We start from the raw sequence: 24,791 nt of genomic DNA, 5'->3' as shown, positions 1-24,791 counted from the left end.
GTCTCTCTGCAGCAAGGTTCTCCGTTTTTTATGTCAGTGTTCTGCGACACACTGGACTGTACTTACTGTCAAGTACTGTCAGAAAGTGCCGAAAGCTCTTGTTTTCCACAATAGACAGGGACAAGTTGCAATCAATAATCAAGTCGGACAGTATCACATTGATGATGGCCTTTTGTTGTGGATGGCTCATACTGTAATGCCCTACACGAATGTCCAGGAATTGGGCGATTGTAGGTTGTTGTGGTTCATTGGTGATACTTTTGGTCGTCTGGTATTCTTCATATCTGTAAGATGCAAGCATATTAAACAGATGTCAGAAAATCCCTTACAGCCACACATGAATTACCTTTTAAACCATGATTCCGGGAGTGAACCCGCAGTGGACGCAGCAGATCATCATCGTGTTTGTAATGTAGCATTAAAGGCCAAAATGCACTGCAGGCTTCATTTGAAGTCAAAAGACAAATGAAGCTTCTATAGTGCACAGCAGGTGTCAGACTTAATATTCCATCACCATAAAACCAGCAGAATTTTAGGAAAAGGTCGCTATTTATATGCATCTGTTTATTTATTTAGTATAACTATTAATTATAGTTTATGTCTTTAATTAAATATTGTCCTCTGATGGAAACAAATCCTCATCTTTTTTTCAGGTCCATCGACATAATGACTAAATGGTGCGCGATATTCATGTTTTTGTATTAATGCAGCAGGATAATTTACATCAGTGCCACTCAGTTTACATCAGTGAGGATGTTTTAGACCACAGCAGACAGTAAACTGCACACTGACACACACCGAGGAGATGAAGAGGGAGACACAGAGTCTGGACACTTCATAATGATTTAAAATAATGTTGCAAAGTGACAAAGCTTTCATGGAGGAGACGAGCGTCTGTTTGTTACTGAGACAGATATTTTAGTTAAGGAATTGTACAGTAACATCAGGATTTATCTTAAAAAAAAGTTTTATATCAGTTAGCATTTCACACACGCTCCCTCTCCCTCCTCACTGCTATCCCTCTGTCTCCTCCTTCGTAGTTGTAATCAATTGGCGGGGAGTAATTAAGTATTTAAAAGTAAACAAATTGGACTTGGAGCGAAAAAAAAAAAAAAATCACCCGCCACAAAAGTGTTCAATATTATGATTCATGATCATAAAAAGTTTTTATATCAAGTCGGCGGGTCTGTCCCTATTCACACGCTCTCTCTCTCCCTGCCTCTCTGCTGCGGGTCGTTTTTTTTTCTTCTTCTTTTATTTTACCTGGTTTCAGGTGGAGCTAAAGCTCCATCAGCACTCGCTCCTCACGTCCATGCCTTTTTTTTATTCCATTTAACTCTCCGCAAACACCAGCTGCAGGGAAAAAAAGCCCTGGTCCTCATTTGACGCTCGAAAATCGCAACTGGTACAGAGTGTGAGCATCAAGGCAGTTTGATGGCGTCAAGACACTTTCAGTGCGCGTTCTGCCATTCAGAACAATGGGTGTACTTCAAAACGCAAGTGTCACACGCTTTAAGACACTTTTTAGACATTAACTACACAACTAGCACAGTTACTTAGCCGATAAGCTAACATTAGCTGAGCATTAGCTCACCAGCTCTACTTACCGTTCTTTGTGCAACTTCAGATGTCGAACGAAGTTTGACGTTGTTGCCTCTCCGTCTGTAATCCCCAACCTGCATGTTTTGCACACTGCAGTCCATTTTCTGTTGACCACCTCGTAACATTTGTTCCCGAACAATATTATCTTTGGTATCATTTTTGAAACTGGTGCTTTGATTACCATTTCTTCTTTGTTGGTTGTTGTCCTACAGTTTGATTGGATGCTGTCAGATCAAAACAACGTGGATCTAATTTGATTGGATGCTTTGCCTGCAGCTTGCACACACACACACAAATGTGCACAGAGATAGAGAGAGATGCAGAGCGTTCGTTCATAACATACATTTTAATCTTTTTGTTTTGGTGAAAGTAGCAAGTCTTTTCAAGTCAAAGGGCTCAAGTCCAAGTTAAGTCACGAGTCATTGCTGTTCAAGTTCAAGTCAAGTTGCAAATCTTTTAACATTTTGTCGAGTTGAGTCTAAAGTCATCAAATTCATGACTCAAGTCTGACTTGAGTCCAAGTCATGTAACTCGAGTCCACACCTCTGTTGGAGGCTATCTGGATATCATACTACTCACTGTACCTTTGGCTGAGAAAATGTATAAAAAAAAAAGAATCTGACCTGGTGGCAGCCATTAAGAACATCTTTACAGAATCAGCTGGTCTTTTCACTTATGGTCTTATTTGCTTGTGTTCGTCATACAATGGCATCAGTATTGAATTGAGACCATTTCGACACCAGTTTAAAACTTCTTGTTGTAGGTTTAACGTTTTAGCTTTGTCCTTGTTTCTTTATTGTTCACGTTGTACAAATTAATGCTGTTTTATGTGACAACACTGTGGTTAAGATCTGTGTAAGTTTAGGCACATAAAACACCTGTTTAAGGTTATGAAAAATTATCATGCTCACAAGATTTTTTGTGGGTGTGGGTTTCCCTTGACATGACCCACAAGCATTGATGTATTAACTAATTCTGGAGCCGTACAGTGAAGATGAGCAGCTCTCAAAGGCTCGCATCACAAAACATTTGGTGTAGCCGTATTGTTGTGGAAGCAGTAGACTCCCGTCAAAAATCGGGTAAAGTACAGGAGAAGTGTTCCCCCAGGAGGAAACCAGGAGAGGTCAGTGAAAAACAGGAGGGCTGGCAAGTATGACTTGACAGAAAAAATGTTGTCATCGGCAGATACTTGTAGAAATTTACTCAGTAGATGAACTGCTTTCATTTTTGACATCCTGTGACCTTTAGACTATATTGCATTTTAACATAAATGTTCAATATCCAAGCTGCTATGTGACTGTTTCAAGAAATTGAATGATATCTGATGGCTTGCTATATATAAATGTTCAGCTATATGTTATGTGATGCCACCATCCACATTTCAAGCCCCATCAGCCTGAGACAGCTGGGATGTGGCTGCAGATCCTGTAGTGTTCTCTCTCATATTAATCTTGTCTTTAATGTATTTCACTGTGATAAGAGTTGAAAGCCTCAGAGGCGCTCGGCACCACAGAAGATCCAGAGATAGAGATGAGCCAGTGGCGGCCCAACAGCCGGCCCTGATAAAGCCACAGGAGATCCAGCCGAGTTTCCCATGACACCAGCTCTCACTGTGAAAAGCCCAGAGGACAGCTGCAGAGCGTCATCAAGTCCTGCCCATTTCTGATAGCAAAATCAATCCCACAGCAGCAACAGCAGCAGTCTCTGCACACATGGCATGTCAGAGAACCTTACAACGTTCATTTAGTCTGGAAAAAAGGATCTTCATGTATGTGACAGCAGCCTGAGGTTTGTCACGCACACATAGTGTACACACTGAAGGAGCGTTCAGCAAAAAGACTCACATGTCACGATTCTTCCACCTCCTCCCTGATCATCTCTGCATGTTACAGAGATGACATCTTTAGAGCACGCTGCCTCCGCAGAGCCAGCAACGTTGAAAGATGCAACTCACCCCTATCAACACCTTTTGTCTCTGCTGCCATCTGGAAGGCGCTTCAAGGGGCTTAAGACCCAAACTTCCAGTTTTAAAAACAGGTTTTAGCTCTGAGCCATCCTTGAACTGAACTCTACCAAAGACTGTCCGCCAAAAACCATCACAATACCTCCCAATACAGGACTAAAAACTGTTAACTATATTTCCATCAAATGAAACACATGCAACTGTTTACAACTGTGAAAAATTGTCTATAACTTAAAAAAAATGCGTACCATTGTGTAAAAACTGTCTGACACTGTACAAGAACTGTTTAACACTGTGCAAAAACTATTTACTACTGTGCGGAAACTGTTTAAGGACAGCAGGCTATTTACAACCTGCAGTAATATCTCATGATGAAGGAGTGTCTGACACAATGCACAATGGTAGCCTCAGACAATTAATCTATATTTTTATATTTTGCAACTTTTTTATGCCTTTTAATATTTTTTATTATTATGCAGATTTTTTTGTATTTCTTGTTTTTATTCTCTTATTATTGTTCATATTTACCTGAGTGTGTGTGTGCATGTGTGGAATGTAAATTTGTTTTTGAGATGCACAGTAAAATGTTGTACAAATTGCATTGACAAAGACTTTCTATTCTATTCTATTCTATTCTATTACACAAATAGTTAAAAACAAGCTATGGATGGTCAGGGTCCAATGTAATGTCTCCAACGACTCAAGTGACAGAATTTATCACTTTACAACTGATATAACAATTAATCTAACACAGTGATCATCTTGAAACATCAAAGTATCATATTGGTTGTTGCTGCTATTATTTACAAAAAAAAGTTGAAGGAAAGAAGTCAAAGGAAAATTCTTTAATGCCGGGGTCCAGACCTTCTACTCCTTCATAGCCCACTCCACTGAGTTGACAGATTCTCTTGGTTAGGGGAAATCTAATCTAATCTAAAAATGGAATCTAAATCTAATCTAAAATGGAGAGTATCAAGTTGAAATTCAGTCTGTTATCAGGCTAAACTATTTAGGGCACACACAGAAACAGATTTATTTTGAAATGGTACCAGAAGTCACTGTTTTGCAAGTCACAAATAAGCCTCAAATGTTTGCGCTCAAGTCAGAAGTCAAAACATTCAAGTTCAGAGTCAAGACTGACAAGAACCAAGTCAGGTCTTGTGTCCTAAACTTTGAGTTTTGAGTCCTAAACAAATCATAATGTAACAGTAAGTCTCCAGCCACATTGATTTACAAAGTTAGCTGAATTAGCTTGCTAATTATTAGCTTATTAATATTAGCCTGAACTTGGCGTTCCTCATGCAATTTCAAATGTTAAGGTAAGTTGGAAGTTGTAGCATCTCCATCTGTAATTTTTGACCCACAGGTTTTACGTGTTGTAATTTGTTTTTTGATGAGTACCATATCGTTTCTGCATGTGAACAGCATTATCTTTGGTAATTATTTTTTACAGCTGGAGCTCATCTAGGCAACATTCTTCATGTGTCTCTCCTGGAACTTGATTGGTTCATCTCCACTCGTGCTCTGCCAGCTTGTCTTTGTGTCATGTGCCTTAGCTTTCCAGTTTACTGATGTTGTCTGTTTTTTTGTTTATTTTAATCCTGATCTTGTTTTTTGACCCAGCCTGTATTACTTCAGTTTTGTTTCAGCATATTTAATTTATTTATCCTTTATTTAATCAAGAAGATCCCACTGACATAAAAAGGTTTCATATATAAGTATAGGTGACAGAGTAATCAGATATAAAATGCACGTCACTTAAACATCCCAAAGCACAAGAAATGGGTAGAAAACATACATGGATTAGAGACTAAACAGCACTACACCCTGTACAGACTGTAAAGCCCCCTAAAGCAAACTGTGACTTGTGATACTGGGGTAAATAAAATTTGACTTGAGAGTAGAGTGACTACAACCAGAGTTTGAATTACACAGTGGCTTCTGGGGGGGGTTATCTTATTTTCCAGTGTGCATGTTACTGGTGGAAAACATTTTATTTTGTTGTTTATTTTATCTTTATTTAACCAGTCAAGTCACTAAGATCAAATTCTTATTTATAATGGCTGCCTGGCAAAAGGCAAGAGTCCCTTCAGGAAAGGGGGACAGGACTAAAAGGGTATTAAAAGTTAAAATAAATAAATAGAAAAATATTCTATTGTGACTACTACAGATAGTTAATGCTGTCAATAACATTTCATAGAGGCTAAATAAGAATATTATAAGGATACTGTTTCAAAATAAAAGATTAACCTATTCATTATCCAGAAAAGAAGACAACTCACAAACTCAACAGGTGGGCACACTCAATGTTTTTTCTCCTTTTCATACACAAGTCTTTGTCATCTTTTATACTACAGAGACATTATGAGACTTCTATGCTGTTTCAGGCTTTTACCGAGCCTGGTATCAAGTAACACCATCATCATCTGATCTTTTGTGAATCTGAGTTCTCAAACTTATCTCACAGAGACTTAACATAAGGCAGGGGTCTGCAAATATGCATACGGCTCTTTTGCCCCTCTCCCTGTGGCTTTGACAAAAAAATTAAATCAAAATAAATAATGGTCCCTTTTGTTAACATTTTAATTTTCATGTGCCATTGGCCTAAAGAAATTTCTGCATTCTCCAGTTGTAAAAATGTATAGCTATGCATGGAACGGGGGGGGGGGGGGGGGGGGTTAATATCTTATCAACTAAAATGTGGGTCATAGCCTTCGTCTACAGCTCATTTCATTGGTTGCGAGTCTTAGTCACCCAAGGCTAGCTATGGATGCCAAATCAAAAGAAGTCTGTGGCTCCAGACTACTATTCAAAAGAGCTGTTTTCAGCTGAAAAAGCAAAACTGAAATCAAAGGTTGCTCACCCCTGACATAAGGTATCAAAGGCACATAGAAACAGCTGTTGTGTGGCTTATATCATTCTCTTTCTGTTATTTCCTGTCTGTCTGTGAATTTTTATAATCGAGGGAAAATAAAATTAGAACCAAAAGTTACATTTTCTACCATGAAAATCTGAACAGGGACCAAAAGTACATGTACCTGTCTATGTTGTGTGTGTCCCATAGTTCAGACACAAAGCAGGGAGACAGATAGTGTTAATTAAAGAAAACAAATTTTTGCAAATTATAATGTTTTTAATGAATAAATACAAAGCATTGGCATATTTTTACTATTGTTGGTTTCAGGACCATCATGTTTTAGAGCTCCACCTAAATTTCTCAAAGTAAGCTTTCAGGAGAGCTGAGCTCACCTTAGCTCCCCTGCAGTTTGACCCATGCTTGCAATTAAGCCATCAGGCTGAGGTGCCCTTAGTTGTTGACTCCGTTTGTGTTGTCTTCGTGTCCTTTTGTAGCCAGGCCAATGTTTGTGTAAGGTTATTGTAACGTTATTTAGACTAGCCAGTGACAGAGTAAAACAGGAATGCAAGAACAGGAACAGGTGACCATCATGGAGTCTTTTTTTTATGTGTGTGTGTGTTACTCCACTGGACTGCTTTCTTTACGAGAGCAAGTAGCAGTACAGACATACAGCCGGTAACTGACTTCAGACTTAAAAGCTGTCGCTTATGTTTTCTGGTGTTAGCATGTTGCAGTGGTGATGTTGTAATACTGAAGGACAGTCAAGAGAAACTGTGAACATTAAGCCTGATATGAATCCAACCAAAAAACAAAAGTAACCAGTCAGATGCCAGTAATTATTTTTTCATGTTGATTTGTTTTGGTGGAATTTATACCGCAGCATTTCATTGGCTCAGCTACAGTTAGCATTGTTGTTATACAGAAGATGACCAGCTCTGCTCTGTGATTATCGCCACTATGTGTGTGTGTGTGTGTGTGTGTGTGTGTTTTGCTCCTGTTTGTAAATTTAGGCCTACTTGATAGCCATGACCTGAATGCAACACTACCTTTGAAAAAAAAAAAAATGCTCAAACAGGACTTAATTTGCTTTTTTTTTTACCTTTGACTAGCACCCATTCGGACAAGAAGGTAGAGTGCACTCAGCAGATTTGATTGTTGAAAATAGGTAGAATTTCAGGTAAGTAGTCTTTGGTTGATTAAGGCCCTAATATCCAACATCTCAAGAAGCCTTGTTCAGAAGTGCACTACAAAAACCACAAAAGATCTGCTTAGAGTCCGAGGTTTTGGGATCTTTTTTCAGTATGTTATAAATGTATACATAGCATCTTAGATAAACATGTAGCACTCATTCTTGAGAATTGGAATCTTATTTTGAGGAGGTTTTGATTTTTATTCTTCAATTATGCTGTAACATAAAAGATCAAACTCTTGGCTATTTAACCTCATAACAGGCCGACCTCCTAGTGATTGGATTTTGTAGTTAATGTAGACATCATCTCCATCAAAATACTCATTTTTAAAAAATATTTCTTATTTAGCTTTGATTTAGAAGGGCTACAGACTTAACATGTTATAGTTGAGACACATCTGATAGCAACATTATTTAATGACTTTGTAGAAAGTTTACAAGTGTTTGAACAGTATTCACACTTTTTAAAACCAGGAAGTGAAACAGGTCCTCAGGGTCTAGCTACCCATTTTTTATGCTGGACTGAATCACATTTTTGTAAAAATTTGACAGTTGACATTAATCTGGGACAAACTTTAAAGGGTCAACCCCTGCATAAAGAACCACCTTGAAACAAACATGACTATACCAGCAAATTTCATATGTTATCAGTAGGACTTTTAAATTGTTTGAAGTTGTGAATTTTTGTCTGGGACATGTCTGTTTTCTGACACAAGCAAGGCTAGAAATAAAATAAATTTATTGCAGGCCAAATAATTTTTGCATGATTGATCCTCATTCTCAAGAATGGGTGATACATAGAGAATAGAAAGAGTTCAGTGAAGCACTTGTTCATGTCAGTAAAGGAAATCTGGAACTAATAGTTGGACCTCTGGATTAATTAACCCCAAGCATACAGTTACCTGCAAACTTAAGTCACTTTGAAGGTTAATAGATGAAATGGAACATGTACTTTTTCCACATACAACACATATTAACATTCACCTATTCTGTCACCTTGTCAAGATGTTTCAAGCCCAGTTTGTTGTGGATTGAAGGTGACTTCAAAATTTTTCTGTTTACTGGCTTTAGTACAGTGATACGAGATAAGAAATGTGGAGGGGAAAAAATGTTAGATTTTATTATAATGACACATCAAACAGTCTGGAAGTCTGGGGTCTGGAAGACAAAGTCAACAAAATAAGACGATTAAGTGACCAAGCGTATATTTATCTTATCAAATGAACAATTCTGATGACTACATTTGGCATTAATAAATTCAGTCGAGCAAAAAAATAAGCAGCAATTACTTTTTAATCTTTTTCACTTTAGCTGAATAGAATTACAGCTTTGTTTGTGACTGCTTATTTCTTACTTATTGCATACTTTATCAGTGAATGAAATGCTGTAATTTTTTCCCATTGTAAAGCACTAGGTGGGGGAAGTACAACAGATGTGTGTTGACCCCAACTGAACTCCCCACTTCACTGACAATCGTTCTTTTTAAGAGTGCAGTGGTTGTTGCATAAGCACAGGATTTCCAACAGCATGACACTCACGCAGGAACATACATGTGTACACACACACACACACACACACACACACATACCCTTCACAGGTTAGGCCCTGCTGGTGTGAGGAAAAGACCACTGGCTCCCTCCGGTGGTTGTAGGGAGAAATGGAGACCCAGGAGGCAGGAGACACATTAGGTTCTGACCAGAGGACGAGTGCAACCTTCAGCAGCGTTTCCCAGCTTGAAAAACCAACATGTTTTCTCACATTGATGACTGAGTGACATTTGCTGAGAAGGGAAGCACGCCTGTATGTATATGACATAAGTTAAGTCATCGTCCCTGTCTCAGTCATGAACACATAAAGAAAGCATTTTTTGAAACAGATCAGAGGGAGTCTCTGATGTACAGCGGTGGTGGTTTTCTGAGGAGGGTTTCCTGAAAGGATTCTGCAGGGAGAGAAGAAGACTAAGCATATGGTGGTAAAGTAAAGAAGGTGGTTTGCAACACAGGATATTTGTGGGAATGTGCTATAGTTAAACATGTGAGATGCAACCACTCACAAACGTGCACACAGATGTAAACATGACAGCAGCCGTGTGACCTCATGTCCTAAAAATCATTGACATGCATTATATCCTGATGTATAAGATGTTTTGATATTTGTCACAGAATGTGATTTATATGGATTTTCACCTTGCTGTAGGAGAAGGTTTTTATTTAATGCTCTGAGCAAACAACAGTGCTGTGGACATGGTGTCATCAGTAGTTCATCGCTATGAAAACTGACCTTTCAGGGGTGGCGGCAGGTGAACTGGCTGCACAAGATTGTTTGCACGGTCCTTCTTAAAGCCATCTGAAGCTATAGCATTCATTCTTCTTGCAGCAGAGAGCTAAGGCCTCTGTCTTTTGCTTGTGGTGTTGTCATTATCTCACGCTGCGTGCTGTACAAAACATGGTGACAACATGCGGGTCGGCGAAGGAGCAGAGAGGCAGGTTGATAGTTCATGTCAGAGAGAAAGTGAGTGAAGTAGAATTGAGTCAGTCATTTGAGCTCAGGTTGAATGGATTTTAAGGATATAAAGCTTTTTTTGTGACTTTGATTTTCACTTTTCAACAACACAGAACCACAACAAATCAACACCTACAAAACAGTCCCCAATCAATGAGGCTGAACGACTTAAAAAAATATATCTTATTGGGATTATATTGACTGATATTGCAACAGTGACATGATTTGCATCATCATTACTATTGATTAACAAACATGTTAAAATGTGGTGTGTTTTTTTGTTTTTGTTTTTTTTCCCCAGGAATGTGCACTGAAAGCAGATGTTTTCTTAACCCGTTTAATCCGAAATTTTTCGCTGCAAAATAAGTGCGTGCATTTCACTCCAACTGCATTTAACTTTTCATTTCATGTTGGTTATGTTAGTGAAAGTTGTAGTTATGTTAGTGCAAGAAGTATTAGTGACAAAAATCAAAATATTTATTTCATAGTCTCATGAACTGGTTTCAATAAATTTGATTTACGTAACATAGGAGCAAAGCACACCTCAAAGGCTTATTGGTTAGAGATTGATGGGGTTTTTTATACAGGTCACAATAAGTCAGGTTTATTTACCCAAACTGTACTCATTTAGTATCGACTCCCCTTGGCTTGGACGCATAATAATTCAAATTCATCTTATTTAGCAAATATTCAGCTCAATTCAGGAATAAAAACAGCTGCTTGTTGATGAGGCAGGGTGCTCAAATTAGACTGTAATGCTCTGTCAGTCAGTGGCTGAATCCCATATCTTTCCCCTCATTTACTTGTTCTGAGGGGCGTTTAGTACTTTATCAGACAGTTTACTATGACAGCTAGGCTACGCTTCTGCTAACACTATGACTATGTGTTATGCTAGCTGCAACAAATGTTGCCGTGCTTACATTTACTCTTCTTATGATCAAAAGATGCATTCAGGCATATAATTCTCATTATATATCAGTAGTAGACCCTGTTATCTGTTAATTAAGGTATTTTACTTACTTCCTCTTGTACAAGTTTGAGGCAGACATCTCCTTCCTGAGGTGCAGGCAGGAAGTAAAGAGAGCTGATCATGTGATCGTTCACATTAGTTACATGGCATTGATACAATTTAGAGGAGACAACCTATTCTTTTATTTTACAAATTGCATTAGCTGCCCAAAGCCAAAACAACACAGCTTCCAGAAGTTAAAAGAAAATGACCGGCAACAATTGTTGCCAGTGGGATTGAACAGGATGTGTAGAACAGGACATCTCTGCTTCATGATATTCACTCATTAAAATAGTTTTCGACACACATTTTGCCTTTAACAAATATTGCACATCCTGCTATTTGAAAATCACAGAAAGCCATATTGCAATTTCAATAAAATTTTTATTGTTGTATTGTATATTTATAATTTTATTGTGCAGTGCTACCAAACAGTACCAGATGGGGGAAATTAAATGTAAGTGGCAAAATATTTGGTAAAATGGACTAAAATAAGAAAATAAATAAATAAAATAAACAGGGACACAACAATAGCAAAATGGACAATTAACGACAGTAAATGAAACAGTTTTCACATGTAACAGTGGTATGAAGGGCATCAGTCAGATTTTCTTTCCGACTGTTCGTAGTCCCTAAAAGACAGGTGTTAAAACAGTGTTCACGTGTTTCTTCTTTGCCATCCGACCTCCTGCATGAATAACAGTCTCAACAAGATACACTACAGAGTCTATGTATATTTACAAATGCACATAACGTGTGGTAACATACAGATAAACAGGAGCACCGCACTTGACTCCACCTATTACTCAGAGAGGTATGTTTGGGATACGAAGCATTTTCAGATAATATAGGAAATCACATGTCAACAAGCAGAAATACCATATAGGCAGAGGGGAAATATTTTTATTGCAGATGAAACCATCAAAACACCTCCGCACACTGCTCATAAATATGATTTTGTTCATATTTCTATATTTAGAAATCTTTTGGATCAATATGTTTCAATGTTTCATGTGTTAAATAAAACTTGTAAAAAGAAATGTTTGTTTTTTTTATTGCAATACTTTTATCAGTTATTACGGATTACTGATTGTTGACTTGCGTTCCCTTTGACTTACATAAGGATTACTGACTTAAATAACATTATATCTTCATTATTGTTATTATTATTATTATAATTATTATTATTATTATTATTATTATTATTATCATTCATAGTTTCTCTCAAAAGACTGGCCCTGACTTCTGCCTAGAGATGATGTGACCAATCAAACTCGTATGTGCATATGTAGAAAGACATCTCCATGCATCAGAGTGTCAGAGAACATTTGCATAACACATAATCACATAATTCCATAATTCCATAAATGCCACTGACAGCTGCCTGCTGGAGACTCCAGGACAGTGACCGTCTCATGCTCAGTCACAATGAAGAAAAAAACATGTAGGATGAATCAAGACATTACAGGTATCGATTTAAAAGAGGAAAAGACAAAATGCCATAATGCATCAAGATCTGTGTTCACACTGCAACAACAGACACTGCCAGTCTCACTGATTACTGCACAAAACACAACTTTATTCACTGATTTTGGTGAAACCGGATTATATTTTATGGTGGAAATAATCTCTGGTCTTCCCTGAGACGTCCTCCGGATGTTCTGCCTCAACTTTTGGCAATTTGCACTACAGTTTTGTGATAGCCAGACCAATTTTACATGTTGTGAGCGGCTACTTTAACCACTAGCTGGCTAGTTAGTGCAGAGATTGGTCTGGCTATGCAAGACTTCAGCAACCAGTGCTTGCTGAGCATTGAACATAGTGATATGAGACAAGGAAGGTTATTAATTTACTGTTTATCAGAGACAAGACAAGAATTTAATTGGAAAAATGACAGAGGCAGCTGAAACAGAGTGTTTTTGGGGACTGATTACTGTACACAAGCACACAACTTTAAAACTTTATTCACTGAAAATGGATGATATTTCACTGAGAGAATATTTTCTGGTTTCTGTCCTCTGGCTTGTCTGCCTCAGCTTCAGTGATTTATGGAGTTTACTTGTGAAAAAAGGTTTGCTTATTGATAATGGTAGCTACTTTAGCCACTAAATGCTATTTAGCCCCATGCAGCTGACTCTGCTCAGACTGTGAGCTCAAAACACCCAGTTGAGTGCAGGCTAACTAGCAGTGGCGGTTAGCTACATTTGCAATAAGATAACTTTGAAGTAGAAATTCTATAAGCAGAAGCAGCAGAACATCAGAAGGAAAACCGGAAAATATGAAACAATTAATAAAGTGAAATTGCTCCTTTATGTGAAAAAGAAAAACGTTGAAAATGCATTTAGGACAGTCGGAAACCTGAGCGTTTTGCTTGTAGGCATTACTTCAACATATTTTCACCTCATTATTTGACCCTTTGATCATGTTTAATATGAACATCAAATATTTTAACATTGTGTTGATGTCAGAAAGTGAGGAAAAGCATAATAGGTCCCCTTTAAAATCTTTTTCAAAGGAATCACTGTCAGGTTGCAAATTACACATTAATTACATAACTAATGGGGTAGAGGTAGAGGTAATTTAATATTTTGCTGTGATGGTTGTTTCTTACAGTTTGTTTGCCTTGGTGAGGGTTAACTTTAATCCTATCAGCTGAGGTACCCGTACATCCCAGAGGATTACTTTTTCTCATATCTCACAGGTACTGTATTCTGTCTTCCCAATTTTTCATGACTTTGGCAATCAATTTCACTTTATATCATTTTCTGCATTGATTTGTGCTTTTTACTCAATTTCTTACACTTCTGCTTTTGTGTTAATAGTTTTGGAAAGGCTAGAAATAAGAGGACATCATCCACCAGCCACTCCAAACCGAGCACTGCTCTCACTACAGCCTCCTGCAGTCACTTCAGCATAGAAATGTAAAGCTGGACAGGCCTGCCATGCCTAGTTACAGTTGCTAAACTATATTTGGACAATCCGTACAGAGGAGGGTTTATCCAACGGTCAGTTTGGCGGTGACTGTACCTTTACTCATTCACTTTCCCCCTGCACGTCTTCTCAGTCAGTCCTGGGATTTGAACCAGCCACCTCCCTGTCACATTCTCCTGTTCCTCCAGTGATTTATATAGAAGTAAATAAACCACAACATCACAGGCTTTCTGATTATTCATGCACTGTTGTTTCTGCTTTTGTTCTTTTTCCCTTTCATGCTGTCTCCCCGCCCTGCTTCATTCCACAGAGGAAACACCGTAGTGAATTTTGTGGTTTCTCTGAGAAGGTAGGACTTGATTTATTCATGCATTTATATTTACATTTCCCTTTTGTGTGTAAGTGCATACAAGTACATATATGAATACATGTATTTTATCTTTGTCTTCTTCTTTTGCTTTTTTCTTTTCTGCTTTTATCGTCCTGTCAAGACAAAGAAGACAAAAAACAGCTAACAGCCTAAGAATAAAAAATATCTGACAGTAATATTTGCTTTATGTTTGCTTTTGAAGGCGCAATGATGCATAAATGTCAGCCAGTATGAGCTACAATTGATCAGATGTCCAGCTAACTAGCCACCAACAGCAGCTGAGCATTGCTTCCAAGGACAAGGGACTCATCTTTAAATACCTACATGTTTGTGGTGTTTCGGGGTATGCTAAAAAAATCCCAGGTAGTGTATTTCACCACTGTGTGGAAGCCAGTCCTGGACTTAGGGAAATTTAGGCTATACTTAGGTGATAATCCAGCTGCCAATGTTGCCCAAGATTGTGTTACATTTGCCATCAAATAGTCCTCATCCTAAAAGTCTTGTCTCTTGTAACATTGAAATTAATATAGTTAGTTAAAGTTGTGGTATGCAGAACTTTTTTTGGGTAATTGGTGAAAAATTCCATAACCTTTCAGCATAGTGCAACTAACCTTGAGTCCCACCCCTTTTTGTGCTCCAGTGACAGTTGAACAACTTGTCACCTCAGTCAACCTTCTCTTTTCCTGTTTCCTGTAGACTCAGGATGATTTCATACCTACCTTGTTTGGTCAGACTTTTCAGTTTCATACGGACTAAAATTACAGGTGTGAAACCTCCACCGGACCATGGTCCAGACTTTAAAGCCTCTCTTTGGTCCAGATCAAACTGAGCCATGGTTTAGTTTGTCTCTAGTTTTAAACAATATTTTTTGGCTGATTTGAATTTTTGGACCAATTACAGGAAATTGAGACAGGATATCATCAGAGCTGGCAGAATGAAAAACAATGCACCAAAACAAAATGAGCTGCCGCAGGAGCAGATGGGGACAGGAAGAGACCATATGTATAACTGACATCCGGTCTGACAACTTCAGAGTCAACTGGAAACAAGTCACAAATATATGGACACTTTACAGTTGTTGTTTGACTTTGGTTCTGCTAGTGGCAGTGCCACCTTAATAATATTTTGGTGATAATGATGTGAATCTGTGGATTCATCTCCCTCCATACACAGTCACTGAAGTCAGGCTACCTGCCGAATTGTAACTATGCTGACGTCAGATGCACGACCATCTAAAAAACAATCTAGTTCAAATATATGGAGACAGCCCACGTAATGATGCCAGGACATAGGCATGACATGTTAAGTATGCTTGGATAACTAATGGGATCAAATGTAAACAGTGTCTCAAAAAAAAAGGAACCTTGGTTTGGACCTTGGTCTGGACATTTAGGTGTGGAGACACCCTTAGACATGCTATGTGCTAATCTCATCTATGTAGAAAAGAGAAGCACATTTTGAAGATGATTAAAACATGTAGCTGGGGCACCTGTAAAAGCCACATATAATCTCATTTTAAATTAGCTTATGTTGCAAAATGCTAGCAAATCTACATCAATCATTAGCTAACTGGTTAGCTAATATTTTGCTACGTTAGCTAACTTAAGATGGGGGCATATATTTTACTTTTACAGGAAAACAGGAAAGCTGACCAAGGTTGCTCAACTGTTATTGGAGCACAGAGGAAAAAGGGGTGGGACTTAGAAAACTGGACTTATGCACCTTTTCTTGACTCTAATAAAGGTCTTATTTCAGGGGGGGTTTTCCTATTGGCAGTTCTACAAATGCTTATGCACATGAAGTTCCTTTCAGATGGTGAAAGCATGATTCATTGGGTGGAAATCCTCCAGAAATTTCTGCAGCTTGTGATAGATTTTCAATAACAACACTGCCTACATTGTATTAAACACTTCACTCCACATGGAGCTCAATATGTTCCATAGCACTTGTAGTGACAAGTGTCAAAAACAGTGGAGGATAACTTTTGAGGTTGTGTGCATGTGTGTTCAGTGTCTAGTACACTCTTATCCTCGCTGTAAGATAGCTTCACAGCTGCCTCTGAAACCTGGGACCACAAAGCAGTGTAGGGGTGTCTTTAAGAAGACAAATCACAACAAGAGGGACCAGGGTCTTGGCAAGGCTTAACCATGGAGAGCAGACCCTACAATCAGGTTTCACCTAGAAATCAACTCCTTCTTCTGCCATTCAGCCTCCTATTTGGTAGGAGGGGCTTAGTGGACCGATACAGGCACCAGAGAGAGTCATTGTGTCCACTGAAACTCTAATGAATGTTCCTTGACCTTGGAAGTAATACTTAGTCAATAAGTTACTTATAGATTAATCCAGTGACCACTTTGCGTGGTCTGTCACGTAACAGCACTGCCATTACTGCTGTGCCATGTCATAGTGTCTGCTGGTTGCGTCTGGAAGGGGACCCAAGATTTGCAAACCGCAGCAACGGACACTTTTTAACTGCCGGTACTTTGCCAAATTTGTTTAGTGTTTCATTATCTTTCATCTTTGCATAGTCGGTGCATTTTTAAGATCCCTTTACAGGGCTCTTGTATTATGAAAACGAGTCAGCTGGGACCAAAGTCAACCACAGACAGTGTTTTCAACCAACTCATGGAGTTGAAGTTAGCTTAATTAGCTAGCATGCAAGTCAAGACTATCATCATTTAAGATGCTAAATCCCTACAGTGATCCTCAAGGAGAAGAAGAAAAAGGCACTCGGCACAATTTTCAAAGACAACGGCAAAAGAGATAAATGTTGGGATGCTGTTGCAACAGCTGTTGGACCGACTTGTTTCTACTGAGTCAACAGGTTTCCCACGAGTTCAGTGTATTTTCTATTTTCTAAGGGTAGCTCAAACAGAAGACAGACTGCTAAAGAGGCTATGTATTTAGTCAATATGCAGCATACTGCCAGCATAGATTCAATAACAAAACCGACACCATTTACTCCTTCAGCCACATTTCCTCGCTGCTCAAGCGCCATTACCAGATCCTCAGGAAAACTGACCTCCCTAAACACACTGCCCAAATCCAGAACAAAAACCTTTAATGTTGTTATTGTTGTCATATAAGCCACAGAATTACATCTTCCATATTTCTGTAAAAGAAAAGAAAATTGTTGCTAAAAATACTCACATGAAGCACTTTCACACCTGACATTTGACCTGACAGTATTTTCTATTTGTGGCAGATTGTTGATGTGGGAATGTAATTATAATTTTTGGGCATGTGGTAATAACCTGATTGTTTTCCCACCATAATTAAAGTGATAGTTTTATTGTGTGTAAATATAATATTGCAGACCTAACCTTTACTTCAGTACATGCAGTTCCTAGTGGTTGATGGTACTGTACTGGAAATAATGATTAAGAAAAGGATTTCCATTAAAATGTATTTAAAGCACATAATAAACACAAAGGAGTTATTGTTTGGCTTAACAAAATGTTATATACACGTGTCCATGTACATGTAGCTAAAACTGGAATATCACGCTACACCATGTGGTCCTTCCAGGGCGCTTTTCCCTCAGGGGAGCTGAAGAAGGCACAGAGCTCCTCTTCACCACCATATGCTCCTCTGGATCCTCCGTTTCCACCCATGTTTCTTGCGTCCCGTAGGCGTTTCCCTTGTTCTTTCTAATCCAACCACCTCTGATTCTCTGATGGGTTGAGCAGGTAGTTGTGTAAAACGCACACAGCCATAAAAACAGACTTTATATTCTCTGGCTTCATGGCGATTCGTGCGTACAGCATCCTCGGTCGACAGCCATTCCGGCCCTGGGCAGCTGGTAGTTGAAGATGTCTCTCCACCTTGACGGTGTATTCCTGGAAATGTTTGCATGAGTTAGTTTTTCAGTGGTAAAGGAAAATCTTCCACCATTGGCAGAAGACAGTCTGTAGTTTTTCAGAAAACGAGCATACACACCTCCATCACTAGATCATCTCAAGTCTTCCACCTGGATGGTAAAGAACTGGTAGTTTCAGTTACAAGCGTTAGCAGAACAATAAAAAAATGTTTTATTGCAGTTAAAGTACAAACTTTCTGGTGCCATTATGGTCACATTTTCCATCTATAACCCCTAAGCAGTTTGGATAATTCCAAATGGTCTAGATTTGACCCTTTGCTAAGCTCTGCCCTCCTTAGTTACTGATTAGATTTCAATGCAGATTTAACATAAAAAGTGTAGCTGGATAATGTAAGCTAATGCTAATGCTCATTGAGTGAGCTAGGAAGTCTGCCTCCAGGGTACTTCATAATGTTTCCGTCTGACACATTTTAAAACAAGAACCCAGTAAAAGTGTATTAAATTTGTAGTTTGTCATGCACTCTGCTGGAGCTTCCTGCTCCTCTTAACCCCCACCCTGCTGCTCCTCCTGCACACACCCCTCTGCTCATTCTCCAGTCAGCACCTGTCAGCTTTTCCCATCAGTACACCTTCCACACCCACTGGCACTCCCCTTGTATTGGCTGTCAGCCTATCAGTGGTCAGTCTGCTCAGTCTGCCACCCACCTGTTTGCTTGTCTGCTCATTTACCCTTCAGTACTCATACCAGTCAGTTTGTCTTTGTGGTTTGCCAGATTGTAGTTTGTGTTCCGGCCTGCTTCATATTCTCTGTTTGTGTGTTCTGCCTTTTATGGATTTTGATCTTTGTCTGATTCCTCTTTACCTCTAACAGGTTTTTTTTGGTTTTGACCTCTGGAACGCACTGTACTTTCCTCTGCCTGAAAACTTCAGTAAACTCTGAGTTTTTGCCTTACTCCTGCCTCTGTCATAAATCAGAGGGGACCCACATGCAGAATCACAGGACCAAGTTACAACTGTGCATAAGACATAACATTAATGCTAAAAGACTGCAAACACGGGTCTGATGGTGAAATAGGACAAGAGTGTGTCTATTCAAGAGAGCGAGCCAGAGAGAGATACATCGGCAGCAGCCCACCTTGATTCTGCATCAGCCCACATCCTCCTCCTCAAACCCCCACACAACAAATGCAGATGCAGTGTTATCTGACAAGTTTGGCTGGAATTAACATTAAGCTAGCGTTCATTAGCTGGACATGCTCGAATTTGCAGCTTATGTTTGAGCAGATAAAAACAAAGTGTGATCCATTTCCCATATGTGTGCTCCTCTGTTTCATTCAGATTCTTCTTACAGCACCACACCGCAAAGCTTGCCGAGCCTGTGGCGCCCTAGTTACAGTTGGTAACCTATAATTGCTGTTTGAAGGCGGGGCTTAGCAAAGGGTCAATTTTGATGCTATGTCTACACATTTCCACTATGTTGCCATCATCCATGAGTGTCTCTCTATAGCTCGGCAGGTCATGTGTATCGACTTGCAAGCAGCACTACTCCCTTGTTGATATTGGAAGAGCAGGCTGGCAAAACTTTCTCCCATGCTTGCGAATCTGTGAAAAGTTGTCGCAGTTAAAGTCGTCTCAAGCCTCTCGATCTGAGTGAAGACACCCCCGGTGGTCCTCAGCTGGAGGGAAGATGAGAAGGTGAGAGCAGCATCTTGAGGCCCGGGCACACCTCTCACTCCCACGCTGATGTCCACATCCTCCTCTCCTCATCCCACAGGAGTTGGACAAAGGTCTGCCAGGACTGCTGGCCATGTAACCACGGTCTGTTACACAACGCACACAGACCAGCAGAAAGGAAGTGTGCGGCACTTTGCAGCAGCTTTAGCTTGAAAGTTACCATCCATTTGTTAAACATACATTTCCGGCCATGGTTCAGAAAGTGTTGCAATATGGTGTGCTGTGCATCACTGTCACACAATGAAAGCAGTGAGTGATAAAAAGCTGCAGACAATGGTCAAACAACAACAGCAAGCAAGCTACATGCTTTTCTGCTTTGATTTTATATTCATCATTCTGTTTATGTTCACTGGACAACATTTCCATTCCTCTGATATGTCACCCATGGAACAACTACACAACTAGACCAGAAAAAGACAAAACTATCAGTGTAACATTTGACAATGACGCAATGACAGACACAATTGACTACAAAAAGATACAAAATGACTACAAAGAGACACAAAACAATGACTAGGAGACACAAAATGTACACAAAAAGATTCAAAACAATGAGAGATGGAAAACAAAAAAAAACCTGCAGAAAAACAAAACAATTACAATGAGACACAAAACAGCAAACAAAAACACAAAATGGCCACAAAATGACTTCAAAGAGACAAAAGGCAAAACTACAAAGACACACAGAACAACTACAAAAAGACAAACAATGGCAAATACACACAATATGACTACATAGAAACACAAAATGACAGAAACACAAATTTACCACAAAATAGCTACAAAGAAACACAAAACCATGTCACATAGACACAAGATGACCACAAAAAGGTTGAAAACAATGACAGAAATGGAAAACAAACAAACAAAAAACGCACAAAACAATCACAAAGAGACACAAAACATCAAACACAAAATTAACATAAAGGGACAAAAACCCCTGGGAAGAGACACAAAATTACAAACAAAAATACAAAAAGACAGCGGAGTCACAAAACAATGACAAAGATACATAAAAAGACTACAAAGAGACACAAACTGACAAACAAAAACACAAAACAACTACAAAGACACACAAAACAATGGCAAAGAAACACAAGACAGCTACAGTTACAAAATGACGGCAGTCTCTTGATCCGAGGGTTTTGCCTTGATATAAGAAAAGTTGGTCTTGTATTCAGTCTATTGTGGGGCAATTTGCTCCAATGATGGTCAATACTGTTTCTTCCCCACACTGTTTGTTCAGATTTCTGCTGCTTTTTTCAGACTATTACAAATTTGTGTGTGTGTGTGTGTGTGTGTGTGTGTGTGTCTGAGCGCTCACTTTAATGTGTACAAAGATGAAGGGTATGGTGAATCAGAGAATGCATCTGCCCGGCGTCTGAATAACAAATAACACCATTAGTGAGACAGGGGTGTTCTCTGCCAGGTCCTCCAAGATGAATGGCTATGTCACTGCCTCACACACACACATCTAAACACACACACACAATTGCATGCACGCACACACACACACACACACAGACACACGTAAGTAAGGCTCTGGTATTGTGTCATATGTGTAAAAGGTACCAATCAGACTTTCAAACTGATTTGTTTGCCATCACTGTGTTTTGTCCCTCTGTCTGTCTGTCTGTGTGTGTGTGTCAGTCTGTGTACCTTCTTCCCTCTGTTATCCAGGTCTCTGAGGTACTGTATTTGTCCTAAACTGTGACCAGTTTGACTTTGATGAGTGTGACTTTTACGTGGTCAATTTGTGGAAAGAGTGGTGGTGGGTTTTGGACTGTGTGTTTGCAGAAATGAATCTTCCTTGCACTTTTCTGTTTTATGCTCGACTCCAGACTTTCATGCATCTGTTTTGACGGAGGTGTTTGAAGCAGCATGTTTAATCGTTCCATTTGGTGCCATGCCATTGTTGTGATGGCTCATTTTTCCAAAACCCCAATAGTCCGAAAAATGTCACCAGGCTGAAGGCCCATTTGTCTGAAAGCCTGTCATCCTGAAAACAAATGTCCATCACTACGAAGGCCCATTGGTTTGATAATACACACTCTCCCTGAAGTTCAGCGACCGCTGCCCAGTCCACAGTGCTGAAACAGTGGGGGTTTTGCCCTTAATGGGCTGTCTTTCTGGCCTTAAACAAAATGACCTTTCAAGCAGTTTTACTGGCGGAGTTTTACCACTGTTGTCATAAAACCTAACCTAACCCTTCCCCTAACCCAACAGCAGGGAGACTGTGTTTTCAGAGCAATGGTCCTTTGGGGCAATGGCCGTTTGTTTTCTGGATGACAGCCTATTGGATAAATAGGCTTTTGATCCAATGGAACATATCCAATGTCGCACACATTTCTAATGTCAAATAAAACTAGTTTTACCTCTGTTGACACATGCCACCTGAGCCCAAGTCATAAAGGATAACCCTAACCTAACGCTATCCCTAACCTAACTGCAGGGAGAGTGTGTATTCTCCAAACAAAACAAAAAAAAGAAAAAAAAAAGCCTTTGGAGTAATAGGTGTTTTCGAGATCACAGGCTGTCAGATAAAAGGGACCTTGAAATGAGACAATGAGACATTTGCAATGTAGGACTAAAATTATGAGAATTTTGTTGATACTTGCCACATTAGCCCAGTCATAAGGGTTAACCCTAGTGTTATGACCCTGTGGGTCATTTGTGAATTTGTTCTTGTTTTTTCCTTTTGCTATAGTGTCTCCTCTCCCTAGTGTGTGTGTGTGTGTGTGTGTTGCTGCTCCAGTGTGAATTGGGAACAGGTGGCGCTGGATGATGATGATGATGATGACGACGATTGCTGCCGCGCGATTGGTCAGGGGGCGGAGCCCTAGGCCTACATGAGCGCCGACGGCCTGCATTCTCCCTCCTCCTCCAGCCTCCCCACCGCAAAGAACCGCCAGCACGGTGTTACCAGTTGTTTGGTTTTGGTAATCTTTGTAGATCAGTAGATGACTGTAGTAGCTTCGAGTAATTTGTTGATAGCACTGTGAGCATATTTCGAGTAAGCCTCGAACCTTTGAAACCTTTTGTAAATACGTGTAAATAGCAGGGCAGTTTAGTAGGGGGGGAGCAGCCTTTATTTTGGTGAACCTGTTTTCTCCTGTTTATGTTTTTGTTAGGAGATCAGGTTAGTATTTTGTCATTCTTTTCCCTTTTGTTTTTCTCCGTTAGGTAAGTTTAGGGTTTTCCTTAGATTGTTTTGTTTATTGTTTTGGCCTGTGTTTCCCCCTGAAGCAAAATAAAAACTGCTCCTTTTTTGAACCTGTAAACGTGGTTGCTGGCCTTCTTTGGTGTGGGAAGACGGAGGGAGCACATTATCTGTTGTGTCCAGGGTTCCCCTAGACCAGGACATAACACTAGCCAAACCCTACCCCTCGCATTTGCTGTTGGGATGACAGCCTTTCGGATAAATGGGCTTTTGGTCCGATGAGACAATTCCAGTGTCAAGTAAAATCATCTCCATTGATGGATACCACCTTAGCCCAAGTCATTAGGGTTAACCCTAACCTAACCTTCCCCATAACCCAACTGCAGGGAGAATGTGTCTTTTCAGAAAAAAATGGCAGTTTTTGGGATGTCAGACAAATGGACTTTTGGTCTAATGAGATTTTTTTTTTGGACTATTGGGGTTTCAAAATAATTGGCAGTCGAAACAATGGGCAGTCTTCGATCCTGTCCTCCATTCTGGCCCTAACGTGATTAGAAATAATTTTTTGTTATCTAACTTTTAAAATGACTTGGAATTTTCTATAAATTCCAATCAGGCTTTTGTTTATACATGGTACAGAGACAGCTCACCTTAAAATGACTAATGATGTTAAGTAGTTGCAGCTAAACAATAACAAAACAGAAATATTACTAATCTGTCCATACTGCACAACTGAAGTGTTAAAAAACCAGCTGGGTTCCTTTGCCTTTGAAGAGCAGGTCAAACGAGTCTTTCAAATTTGTTCCCTTTAATTAAGAACCATTTCCAAAATAAGCTGTTTCTGTCCTTCATGGATATGGAGAAGGTGCTTTAATTTTTCCTACACTCAACTAGAACTATTCCTTTCTCAGAAGAGGACTAACAGTTCAAACCAACTTTCAGAGTTACAATTGATTTAGAATTCTTCTGCCAGGTTTTTTCATTAACTAATATGAGTGCATAACACCAGCCTGAGCATGATTACACTGGTTCTCTCTACATCTTTGATTTCAGGTAAGCAGTAATGCAGGGAACTAAGGTCATTGGTGTCATTAGGGATGATGGGCACATATGTTATGTTTTTGCATTGTGTGATCCAATGCAAGCATATGAAGTGAGAAGACGACTTGACCCAAAATGATACCTTGTGGCCATGAAGAATGAGGTGCTACCAAGCTTTTACTTTAACTTCAATAGTCTTGCTTATATCATCTTGTGAAGCATTTTGTTTTTTGCGACACCATTGTGTTTTCCCTCTTTTTTTTTTTTTTTTTTGGCATGTGTGCCTTTTTATTTATGCCATGCTATGTTCCAGGCTGCCTATAGATGAACCTGGCAAAGTACCAGAAGTGAACAAGCCACCATTGCTGTGGTCCCTCCAGTGTGCACACAATTGGATGCAAGCTGTCATAAGTGTATAATTTTCTACTTTACATGTTTTTTTGTTGTTGTTGTTGTTGTTTTATGTAACAATACTTTTGACAACAATGTCTAGGAAGTTGGGAAGAGCCTGTGCAATTCAGCTGCTCAAAGAGTGGTGTCAAACTTTACAAACTGAATGCAAAATACACAATCCTTTACTTCATGAAGAGTCCTCCTGTCTGCAACCATATAC

The 24,791-nt window shown here is 39.4% G+C and overlaps 1 pseudogene; it reads right to left on the bottom strand.

Moving 5' to 3' along the window:
- Nucleotides 1-18,037, bottom strand: part of LOC146320987 (uncharacterized) — an 87,097-nt pseudogene extending 69,060 nt beyond the window's left edge.
- Nucleotides 18,038-24,791: the final 6,754 nt, after the last annotated feature.

This window comes from Lutjanus erythropterus, chromosome 9 (genome assembly GCF_056507025.1).
Source record: "Lutjanus erythropterus isolate fLutEry1 chromosome 9, fLutEry1.hap2, whole genome shotgun sequence".
Lineage (NCBI taxonomy): Eukaryota > Metazoa > Chordata > Actinopteri > Lutjaniformes > Lutjanidae > Lutjanus > Lutjanus erythropterus.
The sequence above is the reverse complement of the archived record's forward strand: the minus strand, read 5'-3'. Positions and strand labels throughout refer to the sequence as shown.